Genomic DNA, 20,657 nt, shown 5'->3' with positions numbered 1-20,657 from the left:
TAGTCAGTTTTAGACAGTTTAATAAATGTTAATCCTGTTTGGCCCGCGACTTAGACTGTGTTTTAAACTTTGGCCCCTTCTGTGATTGAGTTTGACACCCCTGGGCTAGAGGATGAGTAGAGAAGAGGGCCACATTTAAATGTACACACACACACACACACACACACACACACACACACACACACACACACACACACACACACAGACACAGCAAAGAGAAACATTTGATTTATATGGTGAAGCTCAAAGCAGGTAGATTTTCTGGTTTTGAATTTTTAATTAGAAAAAAAAAAGAGTGGCCCTGTTGTGCTAGTTTGAAGAGGGGGAAAAATACTGTCCTGTTACTGAAAGAAAGAAAGAAAGAAAGAAAAAGTCTTGTTGATTTTGAAGAGATAAAAAAAAAACTGTCTAAGAAATAAATAATGTTCTTGAACAATATTAATGCCATTCAGTGTGGATTTATGGTTGTAATGAACAAATACAGTATGTTGCTGTACAGTGTATATCCGCCTTGTGTCATTTCTTTCCATTCTAACAATAATTATTCAACATGTCCCGATTTTTCTTACATGTTTGTTCTTTAAAATATGCCCTTCATTTGGGCTAACGAAGGTGGCCAGGGCTTTCTTGTCTTCCAACATTATTACTGGGCCTGCAATGCCCGATCATGGGTTTTCTCATCATTCTGCTGCTAGATAGGAGAGCAGTACCTGTCTCAGATGGCCTGAGATCGAGTCTTGTAATGCAGTCTTACTCACTGGAGCCTCTTTAATGGCCTTTTTATTTTCGAAGCCAAATCCACTTATCAAATGGCTAAAGGATGACTTTATTTTGCGTAACTCATTTAAGATCCTAAAACAAATCAAAGGTGTGCTGAGCCTCCCAGATTTGTCCATCTATGCTCCTATATGTCAGAACCCCTTTTAAGCCAGGCCAGATGGATGTTGTTTTTTCACACTGGTCAGATAAGGGACTGTCCACTATTAAGGATCTCTATATTAACAACCATCTTGCTTCTTTTGCGTAACTTCAGGTGAAATTTAATCTGCCTCCTGGTCACTTCTTTCGCTATTTGCAAATTAGAAATTTTGTCAGACAGTCACTCCCTCACTTTGATACGATCCCCAAATAACACATTTTTTATGAGCTTACAACTAAAACCCCTACCTCCAAACATTTAATTTCACAATTTGTAGGTCTTTTCTCATCGGCAACCTCCTCTCTCCACATTAAAGAGGCATGGATTAAGGACACTGTTGTAGACATTTCAAACAAGTTATGGGCAAAAGGGCTGGGCAGGATTAAAGCATGTTCTATCAATGTTAGACTTCAACTCATTCAGTTTAAAGTCATTCATTCTGTCTCTTCTACTTGTAATAAGTGTAAGTCAGGTGATGGTACTCTAGGCCATCTTTTCTGGTCTTGTCCAAAACACATCTTTCTGGTATGACTATATAGTAGACAAGATGAGGTTTTGCTCTTGAGGAGAGGAATATTATATTAGGAAGTGTTGAGTATAGAGAAAAAGATGCTTTTTTTTTTATTAATCTAATATTACTACTGTGTAAATTCCATATTCTTGAATGCAAACTTACAAACCCGTCTTGTTTTTATTTCTGCCAGCAAAAAATAAAAACTGCTCTCTTTACCCATTTTTCTTTTTTGGTTTAAACCACAAAAAAAAAAAAAAAAAGCACTCACTTAAAGGCATACTCCCTCTTGTGGCATGGTTTGGCAACAACTCAGGGTTTTATGTGTGTAATGTCTGAGTATACCTATGCATTACTGGTAGAAAATTAATTATTGATTTTTCAGGGAGTAAAGCAATACGTTTTTGAGTTAACGGGATATTACAACCTTAAAACATTAATTCTGTATTTGCTTTTGACTAAAATCCAATGAATACTATGTCCTACTGGCTATATTTTTTAATATACGGTTACTTTCACGTTTTGCATAAATGATTTGCAGCAGCATTTCTCATCTTTCTTATAAAACCCAAACTTATTCTACACTTGAGTCTTATGAAAGTTTGGTGATGCAACGCGGTACAATGTCAATTCTGTCACTGTTTTCAGCACCGTCTGTTATGAGCAAATGAAGAGGAGACACAGGAGAGGGAAGAGGGAGGGCTTGTTTTTGTGAGTGAAAAAGCACAGAGCCACAAGTCTGACCCACAGAGACGTCATGTCACTGTGACAACAGGTAACACAGAGCATCAGTTCCTCCTTAATTTTAATTTAGCAATTATTTATTTAAGTATCTGTCAAACCCATTTTGAGGTCCTGACCCAAGGTTGGGAACCACTGCTGTAAGGAGTACATACCAAATTCTGAAACTGAAAAGAAAAGATCTGAAACTGAAACAGAAAGATCCGAAAGTGAAAGATTTGAAACTATAAAAAATAATATTTGAATCTGAAAAGATAAAATTTGTAACTGAAAGAAATAGGATCTCAAATATCTAAATATATGAAAGTGAAAAATGAAAATAATTTATTCAAAATAATTACCAGAGTGAATCATAATTATATTTAACCTGAAAAAAACTTTTTGAACACTTATTTTGAATACACTGATGTATTTTTCAAAATTCAAGATCAAAACAGTTTCAAATTTTATTTTTCAAGTTCAAAACATTTGGCCCAAATATAGCTCCATAGGTTTAAAGCTAAAACCCAAAAAGGGCACACTTTGAAGCATATATTCCCTCCTGTAGTATTGAGGAGCAACATTCTTCTCTTCATAAGCTCGATTCTCCTGGCTCTTATTTTGATAGAACTAATTTAACTTCCAGGTCAGATGTTTGCCTTTCAACGGTTTTCAAGTCAACAAGTAAGAAATAAGATAACACCAGTATAATTTACAATAATTATTTGGATTTCTCTCTTGTTTTTATTTCTGCCAGTAAAAATAGAAAATTAGCTCCCTTTACCAATTTTTCTTTGTTGGCTTAAAAGCACTAACTTGAGGGTATACTACCTCTTGTGGCAGAAATAGGCAACAATTTGGGGTTTCATCTGTACATTGTGTGAGTATACCTATGAATTACTGGTTAAAAATTACATATTTATTTTTCAAGGAGGAATCTGGTGTCCAATGACTGTTCAGTTATCTCTGTGCAAGCAGCTACAGTCTGAGAGGCTACACTTGACATTTAGGCTAAAAACATGGTGTAAATGGCGTCTTTTTGGGTCAAATTTTAATGTCGCGACTTACGGACACTTGGATTACACCACATGAGCAGTATGAGACATTTTGTGGGGGGTTTTGTGTGTATTCTTTTAACATTTTAAAATTGGTCACTGTTCACTTCAATTGTACTGGATTTGGCTGCAACACTGTTTTCCACAGAAACCCCGGGAGTGTTTTGTGAACTGGAGATCTTCACTCAGTGAATTTTCATTTTTGGGGGAACTACTGCTTTAGGACATTACAACCTTCAAATATTAATTTTGTATTTGCCTTTAACCAATATCCAATGAATATTTATTACATGTATATATATATATATATATATATATATATACATATTTTATTTTCATAAAGTTACTTTAACTTCTGTGTCAAGTCTTCCTGTCAGTCATATCACAATGGAAAACAATACATGTATGTTTTAGCAAACAGGACATTGCAACCTTCAAACAATAATTCTGTGTTTGCCTTCAACTACAGTGAAATTACATTAAATAAACAAGATATCAATATATATAATATATATATGGCTTGTGTCAGTTAGGCAAAGCATCACTAAAGGCACAAATATTATAAGTAAAAGGCAAGATATTAGTTAAAAGCAAATACAGAAATAGTATTTGAAGGTTGTGTTGTCCCATTTACTCAGGGACTTATTGTTTTATGTTCAGATGTAACCGAGATAGCTAAACAGTCACTGGGCACCAGTTTCCTCTCTGAAAAATAAATGTGTAATTTTTAGCCAGCAATTCATAGGTATACTCACACATTGTACAGATGAAACCCTGAGTTATTGCCTGTTTTTGCCACAAGAGGGAGTATACCCTCAAGTTAGTGCTTTGAACCAGAAAACAAAAATGGGTAAAGAGAGCTAATTTTCTCTTTTTTTTTTTTTGCCAGCAGACATAAAAACAAGAGTAAAAATCTAAATAATGATACTAAAAAAAGGGATCAGTTTCAGTGTAATTTTATTTCTTACTTGTTGACTTGAAAACAGCAGAAAGGCAGACAGTTGACCCGGAAGTTAAATAAGCTCTATCAAAATAAGAGCCAGGAGAATCAAACTCAGGCATAGCATATATGAAGACATGAGTGTTGCCCCTTCATACCATAGTAGGGAATATATCCTATAAATAATAAACCAAAATGTGAAATTGCTCATCTTTAAATCCAAAATAATTTTATAGATTACATCCTAACCAACCATCCTAACCAATCTATGAACTTTGATAAATATAAAGGCAAAGGGCTGAGTTTCTTCAGTTTTCAGGACACATTATAAGAGACAAAGTATTATTTTTTGAACTATGAAGGTAAACACAGAGTTAATGTTTGGAGATTACAAACACATGTATTAAAGATATTTACATCATATCGAAACAAAATACTCGCTTATGCTGGTTTATACTGGTTTATGCGTGTTGGACTAGTAGTAAGAATTTTCATATAAATGATTTCAGATTCATTCAGATTCAGATTCAGATTTAGTTAGAATGTAATCTTTCAAGTAATTTAGATGTAAAAATGACCTTTTTTCAATTTTGGTTTAAAATATAGAAAGGGCACACTTAAGGGTATATTTCATAAACGTGTCATAAACATACAACAACTCTTTGTCTTCATATGTGGTTAATTTATGTGCTATGAGTTCTATTTTCCTGGCTCAGACAAATAGACAGTATATAGAATGTTGCATATATATAAGTTCTTGCTGCTCACACAAATTAAACAGGATTTTGAGCAGTGCTCCCTACTAAATCTTTCTGTAGCTGCCAGAATCAATGCAATTAAAATGAATGTTTTCCCGCACTTTTTATAGTTATTCCAATGTATTCCTATATTTCTTCCTCTTTCATTTTTCCATAAAGTGGACAGTATTATTCTCAGTTTTGTTTGGAATAAGAAGTTTCCAAGGTTACGTCGACAAGTTTTACAGAGGCCCAAAGCTCAGGGCGGAATGGTGTTACCAAACTTTCTGTACTATTATTAGGCAACAAACATAAGAAATTTGAACTATTGGGTCAAATATGGGGATATTGAGGGCCCTCCGTCATGGTTGATTTTGTCTAGTATAGATTTGAAAAGAATCTCAAGTCAATCTATGTTCGGATTCCTCATTAGCTCAACTGTAATTACGCATGTTCCATATGCAAAAACTGCATCCTTACTGCAGCGGCCCTGGTTTGATACCAGTCAGAGTAGGGAGGAGGCTTAAGTGTTTCTTAAGCAGAGGAGAACATGACAAAGAACTGATGAGTGACAGTGAGTTAGTAAAACACTATGGATTGGACTGTGCGGGGATAACATTTGTGGTTGATCTCATGAGAGACGTGCTCATGTAACAATAATAATGATCAACTTTTATGTACCACTTTTTTAATGTTACCAAGTACTTTACAAGATAAAATAAAACTAGACAAGGCTGATAAATCTTCCTTAACAACAATAACAATAACACTATGATGCCAGAAATGAAAGTGATCATAACAGGGAAACTTTGGTCTGTTACATCTTTCCATCAGCAGAGTGATCACACAATTACAGTGCTTTCACAGTCTTACATGGTGACACAGTTGATTTCATTTCCACTGGATGCCCACATCTGCCAGGCTCACAAAATGGCATTCATGGACACAAGAAGTACAATTAGGCTTACAAAGTATTCAGTTCTTAAAGGATAACTTCAGTATTTTTCAGCCTGGGTCCAATTTCCCCATGTGTATGTGTGTGTATGATTGATGGGGACAGCTCATTTTGAAATTGGTCCAGTATTGAGGGATGCAGATGCAGCCAGCAGTCGCAAAACAAGCTACAACAGTATATATGGGGGTAAATGCCTCCTGTAAAAGTTCATGCATTGAAAGTGCTTTTTTTCCACCACAGACCAGCTCAGATCACCAGTTTAAACTCTGTTAACAGCATGCAAAGCACATCTCTTAACCTTCACTTGCTCCAGGCTGTGTGTGACAAAATCTCATGGGATCTTAGTGTGTTGCCAGAAGAAAACAAAGGAACCATGACTGAGAGCCAGTCAGAGTGGAGAGTTTCACTATATTGATTAAAAACGAAAAAATGAAAAAAAAAAAAAAAAAAAAAAAAGATGCTAAAGTTGTGGCTAACTGTGCTACAAATTGATGCTAACATTCCTGTTCAGACACTGCATCTTGCAGACCACCGGGTCTGCAGTGCACACTTTTCCCAAGATCACTACTGCCAGCCCAAGAAGAGAATACATCTGATTTTAACTCATATGCTACGCATACGCATATGTTTAAAGCGGCAGAAAAATTCCTCAAAGTTAAAAGTGTTTGGGGTAAATCATCCCCACTATGGAATAATGGTCACCTTTTATCTAGGGGGAAACCTTTTACTAACAAAGCCTGGGAAGATCAAGGTATTACAACAAGATATTAATGGGGCAAGCACAATCCTTAAGTTCCATACAATATTGACAAACATTCTATTTTAGGGTCAGTTTGTAAAGCCTATAAAGTTCAGTGGGAATCAGCTTTACAAGAACATCCTATTTTAAGTTTGATACAGTGTGCTCCAGATGAATATTGGCTTATACATATGACAAACTAAACTCGCTTGGCTTGGGGGAGAGACATAGCTGAGGTGGAACAAAAACTGAAATGGGTTGTACTTTGGAATAACGTTGCTGATGCCTCCTAAAACCCAAACCATCAGTATATATACATTTGAAATTTTGTCGCAGAGCATAACTTAAAGGAGACCTATTATACTCATTTTCGGGCCTTTGTATTTGATTTTTGTACTCCTATAGAGCAGCTACACACGATCGCCCGCACAGAAAGCTTTGTAGATCTTCGGGACGCTGTGCCTCTCGCTGCATCTCTTCCTTGTATTTTCTGCGTCCTGCGAAAACGTCTGTGTAATTTACTCCCCCCTGGCCCTGCTCCATGTATGCCTCCCGCTGAGCCCACTCCGCTGTGATTGGTCGCACTCCCGAGGACTTCTGAAGGGCTGGCGAGCGCTGCCGAGCCCGGCTACCGGCTAATCCAGCTTCATACTGGCCTGTGTTGACAAAACAGTCCCCTGTGATGTACCGTAGACAGACAAACACGGATGTATTTTTCTTTTGCTGGCCAGGAAAAAGCAATTCTATCCACTTCTGCCTGGTGCTTGCCTCTTTAGGAAAGCTAAACAAAGGTAACTTTCCCTCACACCCAAACAAACATTTTCTGGGAGCCATTGCTCAACGTGCTAACACTGTGAAATCGTTGTAGACAGCAGAGCAGCGCACAGCGATGTAACTTCCGAAGAAGAGCGGGGGAGCGGGCAGGCCTAGAGCATATGCCGGGGTATGACCATATAAGTAAGTCTGGCACGCATTAACATCAATGTTACTACACTGTTAAAAAAAGACAGTAAAACACAGCATGCAGAGCCATCCAAAACAGCTTGCAGGGCTCACTTCCAAATGCATGAACCTCATTATCTGACGCTTTGGAATCGTTTAACACGAGTATCCGACATTGTGACAACATTTATAGGTCAGAAAAGAGAAAAAGCATTATAGTTCCCCTTTAAACCAAGAATTAGGCATCAAATAGGACTAGCCCCTGACCCATACTGTTCTTTCTGTTCCCACAGAACTGTTGGCTCCTTTATTCATGTTGTATGAAAATGTCCAGGGATTCTAGATTTCTGGGCAAAAGTTGTTAATACCCTGGCAGGACTAATCGGGGTGGTATTACCATTACCATTACATCCTGCTGTACAACTTCCAAATGACGATTCCTGTCTCTCCCTCACGGATAAAGCGCGCAAAATCTGGCTGGCGGGCCTAACTGCAGCCAAGATTGTAGTCCAGTGCTGGAAACTTCCTCACAATTTCTCAAATATTAATTGGCTCAGGAGCTTTTTGGACATTCCTTCCCTGAACTATCATCAGCAAGGATTAATGATGCAGGACCAAACACAGTTTTAATGTGGATGAATCTGATATCTGACTTGAAAGACTTTCTGTCTAAATAGGACTGCTCTGATCATCTATCCTGTTGGTTGGAGTTGGGGTAGGGGGCAAGAAGGGATAGGGAAAGAGGTTGAGGGCTGGGGGTACATAAACCTAAAATGTAAAATGGCAATTTGCTGGACTGGCTTTTAGCCTATTTGTTATTGTTCCAATAAAAAATGAATGATAAAAAAAAACCTTAAGTATCCAAAAGTACACATTACAAAGTACAGTTCTTTTATCAATACACTGCTTATTGTTTGAACCTTGAAACACTCTGAAACCACCACAATGGTGCTCTGACTTACTTGTAGAACCATGATGAAACACAAAGCGTATAGAAACACCTATAAAAACTTCAGCACAGAAATGCAATCAAAAACAAAAAGGACAGCTATTGTCATTTTTTCTGATGTAACTATTAAAATCACAGCATAAAATCAGACTGAAGCCTAGGAAGTTCTCCAAGTCTGTTAAATAACTGAGATTTCTTTCTGGCTTCAGGGGCAGTATAATTGTGTGGTATTTTTCACCCAAATAAAAACAATCCAACATTAAAAGCCTACCTGAAATTATTTCTCTTTTTCTAATTCTAACAACATCTTGAGATTTAATTTAGTCTTTCTCCTGCCATCATCATTACTGAGTTTTGTTGGAATGAAAGAGGGAGTCCTTGCTTGGGCTTGTTGCAGAGTGCCTGGATGACGCATTTCTGCTATTGCATCAATCCCAGTTAAGAGTGGGTACTGTACTTGGTTTCCTTCTGTGAGGAACACAGCATGGGGCCAGTCGCATTTTAGAAAAGAAGAAACAACAACAGCTGACTTCAAAGTAATGACAACCTTTCTAGAAATGTGGTACAATCGTACAAGAGTACAATATTTGTTTCCAGAAAAACAAATACTCAAGTAAAGTACAGTACTCAAGTAAATGTACTTTCTTACTGTCCACCCCTGCATATATGGAGTGGATGATTTTGTACTGTAAATACTTATAGTGTGCAAGATTTATGCAGGCTCTGCTAGTGTCTCTAAATACTGGAACAGTTTGTAGACTGATCAGCAGTGCAGTCAGGAGTAAAATTATTGAAAAGTCATTCATCGGTAGATGTGTTCTGAACATGTGCCTCCTTGAACCTGCTGTAAGTGCCAGTGGGGGACAGGTACTTGCTTCTGATAGCAGTGATGATCCAGCTTGGCAGCACTCTTCTGTTACCCACAAGCAAGACGTTCTCCTCTGACAGCCCACTCCAGCACCACATGATAGGCTGCAAGTCTGTACTGGCTGGACGAAAGGAAAGGGTTAAGATGATTTAGAAATGTCTGAGGGCAAATAAATGCATGCAACAGAAAAGGTGCATCTGTTGAACAATTCGAGGCACAGATATTACATGCATGAAGACATATTATTTATACTTACTCAATGGATAGTTGACCATTTGGTCCCTGTGGTTTTGGTTGCCTCCTCCAATTTATTTTGGGCACATGAAAGAAGGTATCCAGCTCTGCCCTGCTGGTCAGAGGGCGGAAATCCTGTAAGGTGGTGTGGTGGAAAATCTGAAAATTAAGACAGACCCCATGACCAAGATTGTCTTTGTGGTGGTTTAATCGAGCTTTGCAAAGGATCAGTACACAGTCACACTCAAAGTGTAAAAGGAACTGATAATGAGTCAAGAATGTAAATCTGTTTTACAGGGTTAGGAGATGAAGGAGGTTGGGTCAGGATGGACCTGAACTGCTTATCGGGAGAGTCGGGATGTGATTGTGTTATCAGAAGTTGTTCTTCCAAAGGGAAAACAGCTGTGTGTTCAAGGACCAGTAACCAGTTAGTGCCTGACAGAACATGAGAAATAACTAAGAGGAACAACAGTGACCAGTTTGGTGAATAATTTTCCCACCACAGTGGTTACACAGCGTTGGGTAATTTCTGTATCATCCCTGGACACATCAAGACCATAAATACTGGGCAACAGGTCCCACTCGTTACAACACAGACATTCTTCCTCTGTGGGCATAGAGTCACAGCATTCACAGGAGCACAACCAGTCTTCACAGATTCACAGACATGCAGCAGCTGCTTCACCCTTGTCTGCCCGTTGCCCCTCTCTCTCTATCCTCATCCGCTCTTTGTTTGTAGGAACTCAAACTCCTCATCCGTATACTCGGGCTCAAATAAGTACTGGCAGCCACTGAAATCAAAGATCTCATCTACATTCTCCAAATCAGGTAAATATTTAGCCATGACACTTCAATCGGCCTAGCAAACTCTCACCTGTACTATGGGACAACCAACTGACTTTTTTGAAGACAGACGCTTCGCACAGAGATAAAACTGGCGATCTGAGCAGGTCTGTGGTGAAAAAAAGCACTTTCAATGCAAGAATTTGTACGGGACGCATTTGTCCAATGTATACTCTTGTACTTATTTTACAGCTGCCAGCTGCATCTGCCTTCCTCAATACTGGAATACTGGAAAAGTTGTCCTTTAATACTCACTTGTAATTACACCATATCTAGATGGAGACAACATTCTATGAAATTTACTGACCATTCTATGGCCATTATCACTAAAGGCTAAAACACACCGGGCCACGCTGCATCACTCTCGTCCAAGACAGTGTGCTTGGAATATATCTCGACCTCAGCATCTCTGACCCCACATCTTTGCCCTCAAGCTAGCGTGTGTTGTCAGACTGAGCTCCTGTCTGTGCAGGAGAGCAGAGGCAGTGGTCTGAAGAAGTGTCTGTGTGTTAAAGTGATAGTTCACCCAAAAATGAAATTTCACTCATGCCATTTACACCATGTTTTTAGCCTAAATGTCGTCTGTAGCCTCTCAGACCGGATCTGTGTGCACACGCCTGAAGCAGGTACACAAGCTCTCGCCCAAGTGGTGTAGCTGCAGCAAAGAAATGATGTTCCTCTTCTATATCAGTCCTCGGACATTTTCTTCTTTGTTGAAAGTTTGCAAAGTCAACTGTACACATAACAAGTAACTATTTCTGAGAAGATCTCGCTCTGTCTGAGTTGCTTCCAGGTAGTATGTAAACACAGGTATGAAAGTATCGCAAGACCTTGTATATCTCGTGTTGCGCCGCTTGGGCAAGAGCTTGTGTACCCACTTCAGGTGTGTGCAAGCAACTCCAGTCTGAGAGGTTACAGTTGACATTCAATCTAAAAATATGGTGTAAATGGCGTCTTTTTGGGTCAAATTTTAATGTCTCAGCTTACGGACACTTGGGTTACACCACACAAAGAGTATGGAGACATTTTGTGGGGGTTTTTCTGTTCTTTTTTTAAATTTTAAAACTGGTCACCATTCACTACAATTGTACCAAGTTTGGCCGCAAAACTGTTTTCCACTGAAGCTCCAGGAGTGTTTTGTGAACTGGAGATCTTCACCCATCCTCACATCAGCACAGGGATGAGTAGATATCGAGAGAAATTTAATTTGTGGGTAAACTATCACCTTAGGCTCTCAATACTTTCTAACCTCTAAATGAATGACTGTGGATTAATGTTTAGTTTCTCTCCTGTGATGCTGTTTATACTTTTAGGTCACTGCTTTATTTTACCATTTCTTCATATTCGCTTAAGAAGTAATGGCAATTCTTCAATTTGTGTTCAACATTGTAGGGAAAGGCTATGTAGCAATAGGTTTGGACCAAAAATACAGGCATATGTGTAAAGCCATTGATGGAATTGTACTTTTGGAATTGGTTCTTAAGTGGGTTAACAGGGTGTCAAGGCCCATCCCTTATCTTGGGGCTCTTGAGTTGCTTACCTGGTAGTGCACATGCCCCATATGCAACACTAAAGTCCTTACTGCATAGCCCCTGGTGCATAGCCCCCTCTTCTGTGCTTTGTTCTTGCTACATACCACAGCTTGTCCTGTTATTGAAAAAAAAAGAAAATTATCATATTACATATGTGAGAGTGCTGTTTGTGGACTACAGTTCAGGGTGTAACACCATAGGGCCCTTCAGGCTCATCAGCAAGTTAAAGAATCTGGGCCTGAACAGGTGATGGGTACCTCCCTCACCTGCTATGTGGTGTGTGTGCGTGTGTGTGTGTACATGTGTGCATCTTTGTAGGGGTAAAACTATATGAGTTAGTGGTGCTCACTGCATGTTTGCATTCACTCTGCTTCATGTGGATGTGAACCACAGAAATACGATGTGAGCTTAATGCTGATGTAGGTAAGTTCAAAGCCACTCGATAACATCAATCACACGTGCACTCTGTGTAATGCATACATGTGTATCAAGGACCCAGGTGCAGTCGGGAAAAGTTTGAGTCTGTGACTTCAGACACATTAAATTTGCACATGGGAATCAACAGTGGAATTGGAAATCTCAATTCTTAATGATTCTGGAGTAATCGTAATTTTGGAACTGGTTCTAAAGTAAAACCGGGTCTTGATGCCCATCCCTAATAGCTACTGCTATATTTTGTAGGCTACTTTTACAGTATGGCTTACAATTTATTCAAAAGATATTATCTTAACCCTTGTGCATTCCTTAATAAGTACAGCACATATTAGGGATGCACCGATCGACCGTAACCAGCCGGTTTTCAGCATGACCTGCCCTGACTGGTGACCGGCCGGTCAGCGTCACATATCTGATTCTGTGCCCGTCATTGTCACACACGAGTTCTGCACGATGGTCACGTCGTCAGAAGAGAGAGAGAGAGAGAGAGAGAGATAGAGAGAGAGAGAGAGACTTTGTGTGTGTGGTAAACTCATGGACTCTCAGACTTTGTGTTTTTCTGTTTTTCCTGCACCTGTGTCCTTCATGCAGCTGTCTGTTTACATGAATGAGATGAATGAGTGAATGTGTGACTGTGGATTATTGAGGGACTTTGAACTTTACTACAAGTAAAGCTCAAAGCTCACATTTAATTTCTCTAAGTCCACATCCACATCAAGTATAGTTTACAGCAGACATACAAAAACAACTTTGAAGACTGCAGGATGAGAGCCAAAAAAAAACCAAAACATGCTTTTATGCTCCAATGGCAATGGGATCAAAAATCGCAGTTTTGCTAGTAGTCAACGGGACAAAAATATCTTCTGGGTGTAAACTGGGGAGCATTTTCATTACACAGTTTATTTTAGACATATTATAGGATATGAAGTTAAAGTGTCTAAATTAACACAAAAATACACAACCTGACCAAAGTGTATGCAATATGCATTAACACAGCCAAAATGATTGAAAAATTAAAATCCAAAAGGACAAAAATGTCCACGGGTGTTATTGAGGGTTAAATAGTGTTCATAATTATGCCTCCGCCTGCCGAAGGTGCCGGCCGGAGGCATACTGTTCTCCGGTTGTCCGGCCGTATGTGAGTCTGTGCATCCGTCCTTCCATCACAGATCTTTGTTTGCGCGATAACTTTTGAACAGGTGGATGGATTTGCACCAAATCTTGTGTGCTAACACTCTATAACAGGTACATGAACTGATTAAATTTTGGAGACCAACGCTTTCGAGATGGCTGCAAAATGGCCGCCTGACAGACCTGTCTCTGAAAACACACTTATGCCAATGACTTGGTCAATTTTAAAGCTTTTTTATATTTGACCTTGATATATTTTTGAATAACTATGTTGGATACTATTAGGTAATAAAGGTAATAGCTCTCTCCTTGCAATCTTTTCTCATTAACTGTATACTGTATCAATAGAGCCATAATTCTCAAACTCCTGAGACACTTGCAAATAGGATTTATAATGAATCAATGGTTTCAATCAGGTGTAGGGAACACAAAAAGTCAGTATGAAACTACTGCAGGTGGAGGCATCAGAATCGACGCTTCAGCGTCGACCCCTACCCGTTTTCATTACACCATTCCTTAATAGGGGCTAGGGCTGAACAAATTTTAAGAAATATCTAGTTGCAATTATTTTGACTGATTTTGCTATTGCAATAGGATTTGCAATATTGGAGGAAAGGATATTTTTTACATCATTATTCTCAGTTGAAAAACACATTAAAATGATTATGGTGTGTTAATTTCAGGGATCTGCACTAAACTAGAGAATGATGTGTTGGCCAGTACACCTCTGCAGCGCCACAATATTTAATTTAAAATGGTATTTTGACCTTCACTTTGCCTTTAAAAAATGTTGCACATCCTGTGATTTGAAAATTGCAGCAGAACATATTGCAATTGTGACAAAATTTTGATTAATTGTTCAGCCCTAATAGAGACTGAATTCTATCTGTCCTATTTTTTGGATCAACCAATCACACCTTTTAAAAGAATAAGTCATACCCAGCAACAGCGTCAACCACACCTCCTGACCAAGATAAAAGTTTCTGTCCCTCCTTCTTTTTTTTTTTCATTTTTTAGAATGTTTGTGAGTACCGCTCCAGATATTCAGAGGAGAGATACATGACTTTCAGTGAGATGTTGCAAAGGTCAGACTTTAAATAGAGTGGAATTGGCCATGGACACTGCAATCAACACAATTCTAATCATACAGTTGGTCTAATCATGTTGGTTGTTTAATGGTTTAATAATTTGTGTATCAATTACTTTGTGGCTGATCAGGTTAATTATTAAAGAATTATTGTCAGTTTCTAATTGCAGTATGCAATAAATGGTTGCCCTTTGTGTGTGTTTACCTGTCACTCACTACTGAAAGTACACAACACAATAAAAAAAAAATGATAATTTTATAATAGTGAAATATAAAATTAGCTTTTAAATTGTCTGATTGACTGCATTTATTTATTGGTTTGAATAATGGTTTACAGTCTAATAATGTGTGTTTGTGTTGGTTATTTACAGTAGCTCATCTGGCTAATTATCAGCTAAAACTGTTTCATCTTCATACAGTGTAATTATCACCTACTGTTTGTGCACTTTTGTGCCCTACAATTTGGCCAGAAAGCCCCAATAAATTTGAATTCATCATAGGCCAAAGTGACTTCTCCTAAAAATGACTTCATTCCAGGCCTGAGTATAGGTTGCCAATAGCCTGTTCTGACAAAGAAGGAACCAATATTTTTATAGTCATACTTAAGCTACATCACATGGAAGCAGCTTACCTTAATGGTGATAACGCACTTGCCACTCTATTTTACACGCAGCAGCCAACTCCTGGAACATAAGTATGCACAAAGTGTTAAAGTCAAAAACATGGTGACATAAAACATTGCATGGCAAAAACATAATATAGGGCAAGCAAATGTATAATTCCTCTGAGGTGAAAAAAAGAAACATTCAAAATTTAGCCTCACTGGCAAATTTGGCATGAATGCAACGAGTTGTGGCAAAGGACAAACCCATTGTTACTTTGTGATCATCTCATGAAATCTTTGAATTGATACAGCAAAGTATGTAGTAATTTGTGTGTTACTTTATCTTTTGTTTGTTCTGTTTTGACCTTCACTTTGCCTTTCAAAAATGTTGCGCATCCTGCGATTGCAGCAGAACATATTGAAATTGTGACGAAATTTTGATTAATTGTTCAGCCCTAATAGAGACTAAGTTCTATCTGTCCTATTTTTTGGATCAACCAACCACACCTTTTAAAAGAATAAATCATACCTAGCAACAGGGTCAACCACACCTCCTCACCAAGATAAAAGTTTCTGCTCCTTTTTTTTTCATTTTTTAGAATGTTTGAGAATAATATTCAGAGGAGAGATACATGGCTTTCAGTGAGATGTTGTGGTGAGGCCCTGCAATTACAGGTGCACCTCAAGTGTATTTAACGCAAACATGAAGAGAGCAATAAACATAATATCTGTTGCAACAAGAAGTGCACCCCCAACTTCTGAAAGTAAAGACATAAACATGCTGTTTGTTGGTCTGAGTAAGCATGTGTGACCAATTGAAATTGTATATATATCAGAATATAGAAATCAATATACAATGAGGCCAAAAGACAATAAAGACAATAAATATTGAGCTCCAAAAGCAGTGGGAGCGGTCTTCAAAAATGTCAAAACTACATGCCAAAACAATTTGTGTTATTTTTAGGGATAACAGATACGGATACAGTTTACTGTAAACAGTGAATCTGTAATTATGTGTCCCTAGAGTCTATTACTTATGGCCACTGACTGACAGATAATGTGACTTGGCTGATGCACAGAACATTTACAAAAACTGTAAAGACGACATTATTATTCCAAGCATGTGGTCAACACTCTAAGTAGTGAAGCTCTACTATGTCATGTTTTTATCTTAATATAAAAGTGCAGTGTAGCAGTAAATGCATTCCCTCAAAGGGCTGCACCTAATGATTATTATTTAAATGATTAATCTTTTAATTAATGTACTGATTAATCTGACATTTTTTTTTATTATTCAATTATATAATGATTAACTTACCAAAAATTACAGATAAAAACTTGTCTTAATAAAATTTCAATATTTTATTCAATCATAATCCTGTAAAACAGACAAATAAAGCATATTGGAATAATGATAATAGTGTCATATTTTTAAAATATGTCTAATTTCCACCCTATTTTTTCTTTTCTTTTTATGAGACTTTATAACTAAAACATATACATGTATAAACCAGTGTTTTTCAACCTTTTTTGAGCCATGGCACATTTTTTACATTTAAAAAATGCCGCGGCACACCACCAACCAAAAATGTTACAAAACGACACATTGTAGCCTAATACAGTATATATAATGACAATTTAGTCTCTTAATTTGTTTATATTCACTCAGTGTGAAACCTGGGCCTGTTTAGATGAACACAAAGCTGATATCCTGGCAGGAACTGAAGAAAGGCACACACAAAGCTCTTCCTCAACAGCTCTCAGTCTCTCTCTGTTTTTAGTTTTAATAGCAGTCATGCTTGAAAAGCTCAGTTCACATAAATATGTTGTGGAAAATGGGAGCAATGTTGAAATAGCTCTGTTTGCCAGAATGGGGAACTTCTTGGCAGCAGTCAACCAAAAACTGTCCAAAGGTAGATCAGCAAAGCTTAGTTTTAAACCACGGTCTTGTCTCAGTTCAGTTAGTTCCTCCTGCTCCTGCAAAGTCATGTCATTTCCAAAAACTGCTGCTGAGCTATATGGGTCCCTAACCCAGTCAAAGCTTTCAATGAGGGTTGAGGGGAAATAAAATGACAACCTCTCCTCAAGAGTTTTCAAATGTTTACCTATAATCTCACACAACGCAGCAGTGTTGACATGTCCTTGCCATTTCTGGGTGAGTGGGAACATTTCAAGGTTGGCACTTTCCAGATGTTGTTGCCAGAGGTGCACCTTTGAATGGAATCCATTTATTTTATCTGTGCTTGTGAGCAGGTTTTCATTTCGGCCTTGCAGTCGTGCGTTCAGTTCATTCAGATACTGAAATATATCTGCCATGTATGCCAGCCTTGCACACCACTCATCACTTGCAAGCAGCCTTGCGTCATCGGACCTCTCATCAGTCAAAAACACTTTTAGTTCCTCGCGCAGCTCATAAACACGGGCCAGCACTTTGCCGCGTGACAACCATCGGACCTCCGCATGGAGCAATAAGGCGTTATGCTCCGCTCCCATTTCCTCACATAAAGATGCAAATATGCGGCTTTTCAGAGGTCTTGTCTTTACAAAGTTTACCATGCGCACAACATCATCCAACACAGGAGCTAGATCTGCTGGTAAAGTCTTAGCGACGAGTGCCTCGCGGTGCAAAAAACAGTGTGTAATGATTACATCTGGGTGTCTCTCTTTCACTCTGCTAATGAAGCCTTTGGTGCGCCCAACCATGGCTGCTGCTCTATCAGTGCAGACACTCGTGCAGTTTTCCCACTTAAGTCCTCCTTGTTCAAGATATTCTGATGTGACCCGAAAAATTTCCTCTCCTGTTGTTTTTTCTAGCAATGCCTTGCAAAATAGGAAGTTTTCTCCGATGGCGTCTCCATCCACAAAACGCACATTGGCCAAGAGTTGAGCATGTCCACTAATGTCCGTAGACTCATCAAGTTGCAATGAAAATTTCCCACTGATGCTTATCTTTTCCAAGACAACACTTTCGATGTCTGCAGACATGTCATCAATACATCTGGCAATTGTGTTATCTGAGAGAGGGATTTTGGCTACTTCTTTAACTGCAGCAGGGCCAAGCATCTTGTTCACAATGGCTTTACAGGCAGGTAGTATTAATGTCTCTGCCACAGTGTGTGGCTTTTTTTGATTTGGCTACGAGTTCAGCTACTAAGAAGCTAGCTTTGAGAGCTCTCTCAGACACCTTTGTGGTTTTTCTCATTAAAGTTACCCGTTTCTCAGTGTGTTCACGCAGGCGAACAAAATAGTCTGCACTCTTGTTTTGAAGTGATGGGTGTTTCGTTTGCAGATGGCGTTTAAGCTTGCTTGGGATCATGGCACTGTTGGATAGCTTTTCCCCACACACCAAGCATAATGGGGTGGGCGCAGTCAGATCACCGGTGAAAGTAAATCCAAATGAAAGATAACTTTCGCTGTATTGCCTCGAGCTCACCGTTTTTGCTTTCTTTTGACCACCACTCGTACTAGGCTCTTCATCTGGGTTAGAATTTTGTCTAGGGCCCAGTTCGGAGTCTGCATTTTTCCTTTTCAAATATCCTCAATCAGAGATAACGGGTATTACGATGGTGGTTATGAACTTGCTTTGTTAATCCAGGTTCTCATTTTAAGGCTTTGTGCGCGCTCACATAAAAGGGGCATTTCTTGCATCATTTGACTCTTCTTCCACATGAAATGAAGCGATCGCGAGCCACTTAAGTCAAAATCATCAAGTTGTTATAATTATGAGCTGTGGAAAATATACAAAATACACTATGGCAAAAAGCAACATTGTTGCTGCAAATAAAGCAGGAGAAGAAGTATGCTGTCTGAAAATTACTGATCGACTAAATGCGGTCTTAATGCTGCGGTTTATTCTAACATGAAAACTGCACATTAAACAATAAAACTCCATACAGCAGATTTAAACATGAGGAAGTCTGTCTGACACTGTCCTTTGATGACAGAGATGTGGAGATCACTTAAGTTTTTGACCAAACCAACGTAAAATGAGTGTAATTGATTTAAGACTGTCTGTGATAAATGATGATGAATTTTATAATCAGTGATCTGAGCTGCAATATCACGGAGACAAAAAAGATAATAGTAAAAAGTATTCAAAGTGTGTGTAGCTGTTTCATCATTATTTTACTGTGTGGATTATATAGCATGTCAATTTAAAGTGTTAATATGATCTGGAGCAAACGGGAAAAATGACTCTGCATCACCAAACGGAGGTTATCATGACAGCGCGATGCATACCGTTTGTGCCGCTGTTACATTTTTACATTATATGGATTTGTTTGGTGATATTACAAACATACAGCTCAACAACTTTTCATTTTTAATGTCTTTCCTCAGTTTAAAAGCTATATCGCTCATAAACAACCTTGTTAGGACAATAATTAGTTAAAGAACAGCGCGTTTTACAGACAATTTAATCTGAAACTCTGAACATAACCTGCTCCCGACCAGGTTATGAGTTTAGCATAAGTTACCATGGTTATCTAGCCAGGTTAAAAGAGTACCACCTTCGTGATATGAAAATCTTGGCTTTAGACTCAACATAGCTCGTTAACCCATTAATCTCGCTTCGTAGTACACCCCTCAGATAAAAGAAGAGGGGGATTTTACAACAGCATAGCAAAACACAGGGAATTTTCTATGAACACAAGGGTTGTTTTTGTTTTATTTTGCTAACCCTAACCCTTGTTGCAACAGTCAGACCCTTTACAGCTGCCAACCACGAGACAGGTGGGTTTTACATCAGCCAATGATGACAGCCAATCACAGCACACGAACAAATAAAAGAACACAGTTTTTTTCTTTTTCTTCTTCTTTTTTTTTTTTTACAATAACCAATCACAACACAGAGGGATTTTTCATCAACCATCCATGGCACAGGGGGTTTATACAACAGCCAATCACAGCAGAGGTGTTTTTTTGTTTGTTTGTTTGTTTTTTACAACAGCCAATCACATCATAGGTGATTTTTGACAGTCAATCCAAAAACTGGGTTTTATCTACAAGAGTAAATAAGAGAACAGGAGCCAGTTTCAACACAGAAGGACTTTACAAAAGCCAACTCCAACACAGAGGAGTTTGAAATCAGCATTTGACAGCACAAGAGAGTTTTACAACAGCCAGACTCAACACATTGATTTGACTACAGAAAATCAAAGCACTGTTGCCTTTTGTAATACCCAATTACATCACATGGGGCTTTACAGCCATCAATCATGAGACAGGGAGGTTTTACATAAGCCTATCACAACACAATGGGAGTTTTATGACAGCTAGTCACAGAACAGGTGGATTTTACAATAGCAAATAAAAGAAAAGTTGTTTTTCCAATAGCCAATCATAACACAGGGGGATTCATCCACCAGTCACAACTGATGGGGGTTTTACAACAGCCAATTACAGCAAATGGGTCATTTACAACAGCCAATTACAACATGGGAATTTTTTTTTTAAAA

This window comes from Lutjanus erythropterus, chromosome 17 (genome assembly GCF_056507025.1).
Source record: "Lutjanus erythropterus isolate fLutEry1 chromosome 17, fLutEry1.hap2, whole genome shotgun sequence".
In the NCBI taxonomy this organism is placed as follows: domain Eukaryota; kingdom Metazoa; phylum Chordata; class Actinopteri; order Lutjaniformes; family Lutjanidae; genus Lutjanus; species Lutjanus erythropterus.
Note: the sequence above shows the minus strand (reverse complement) of the source record.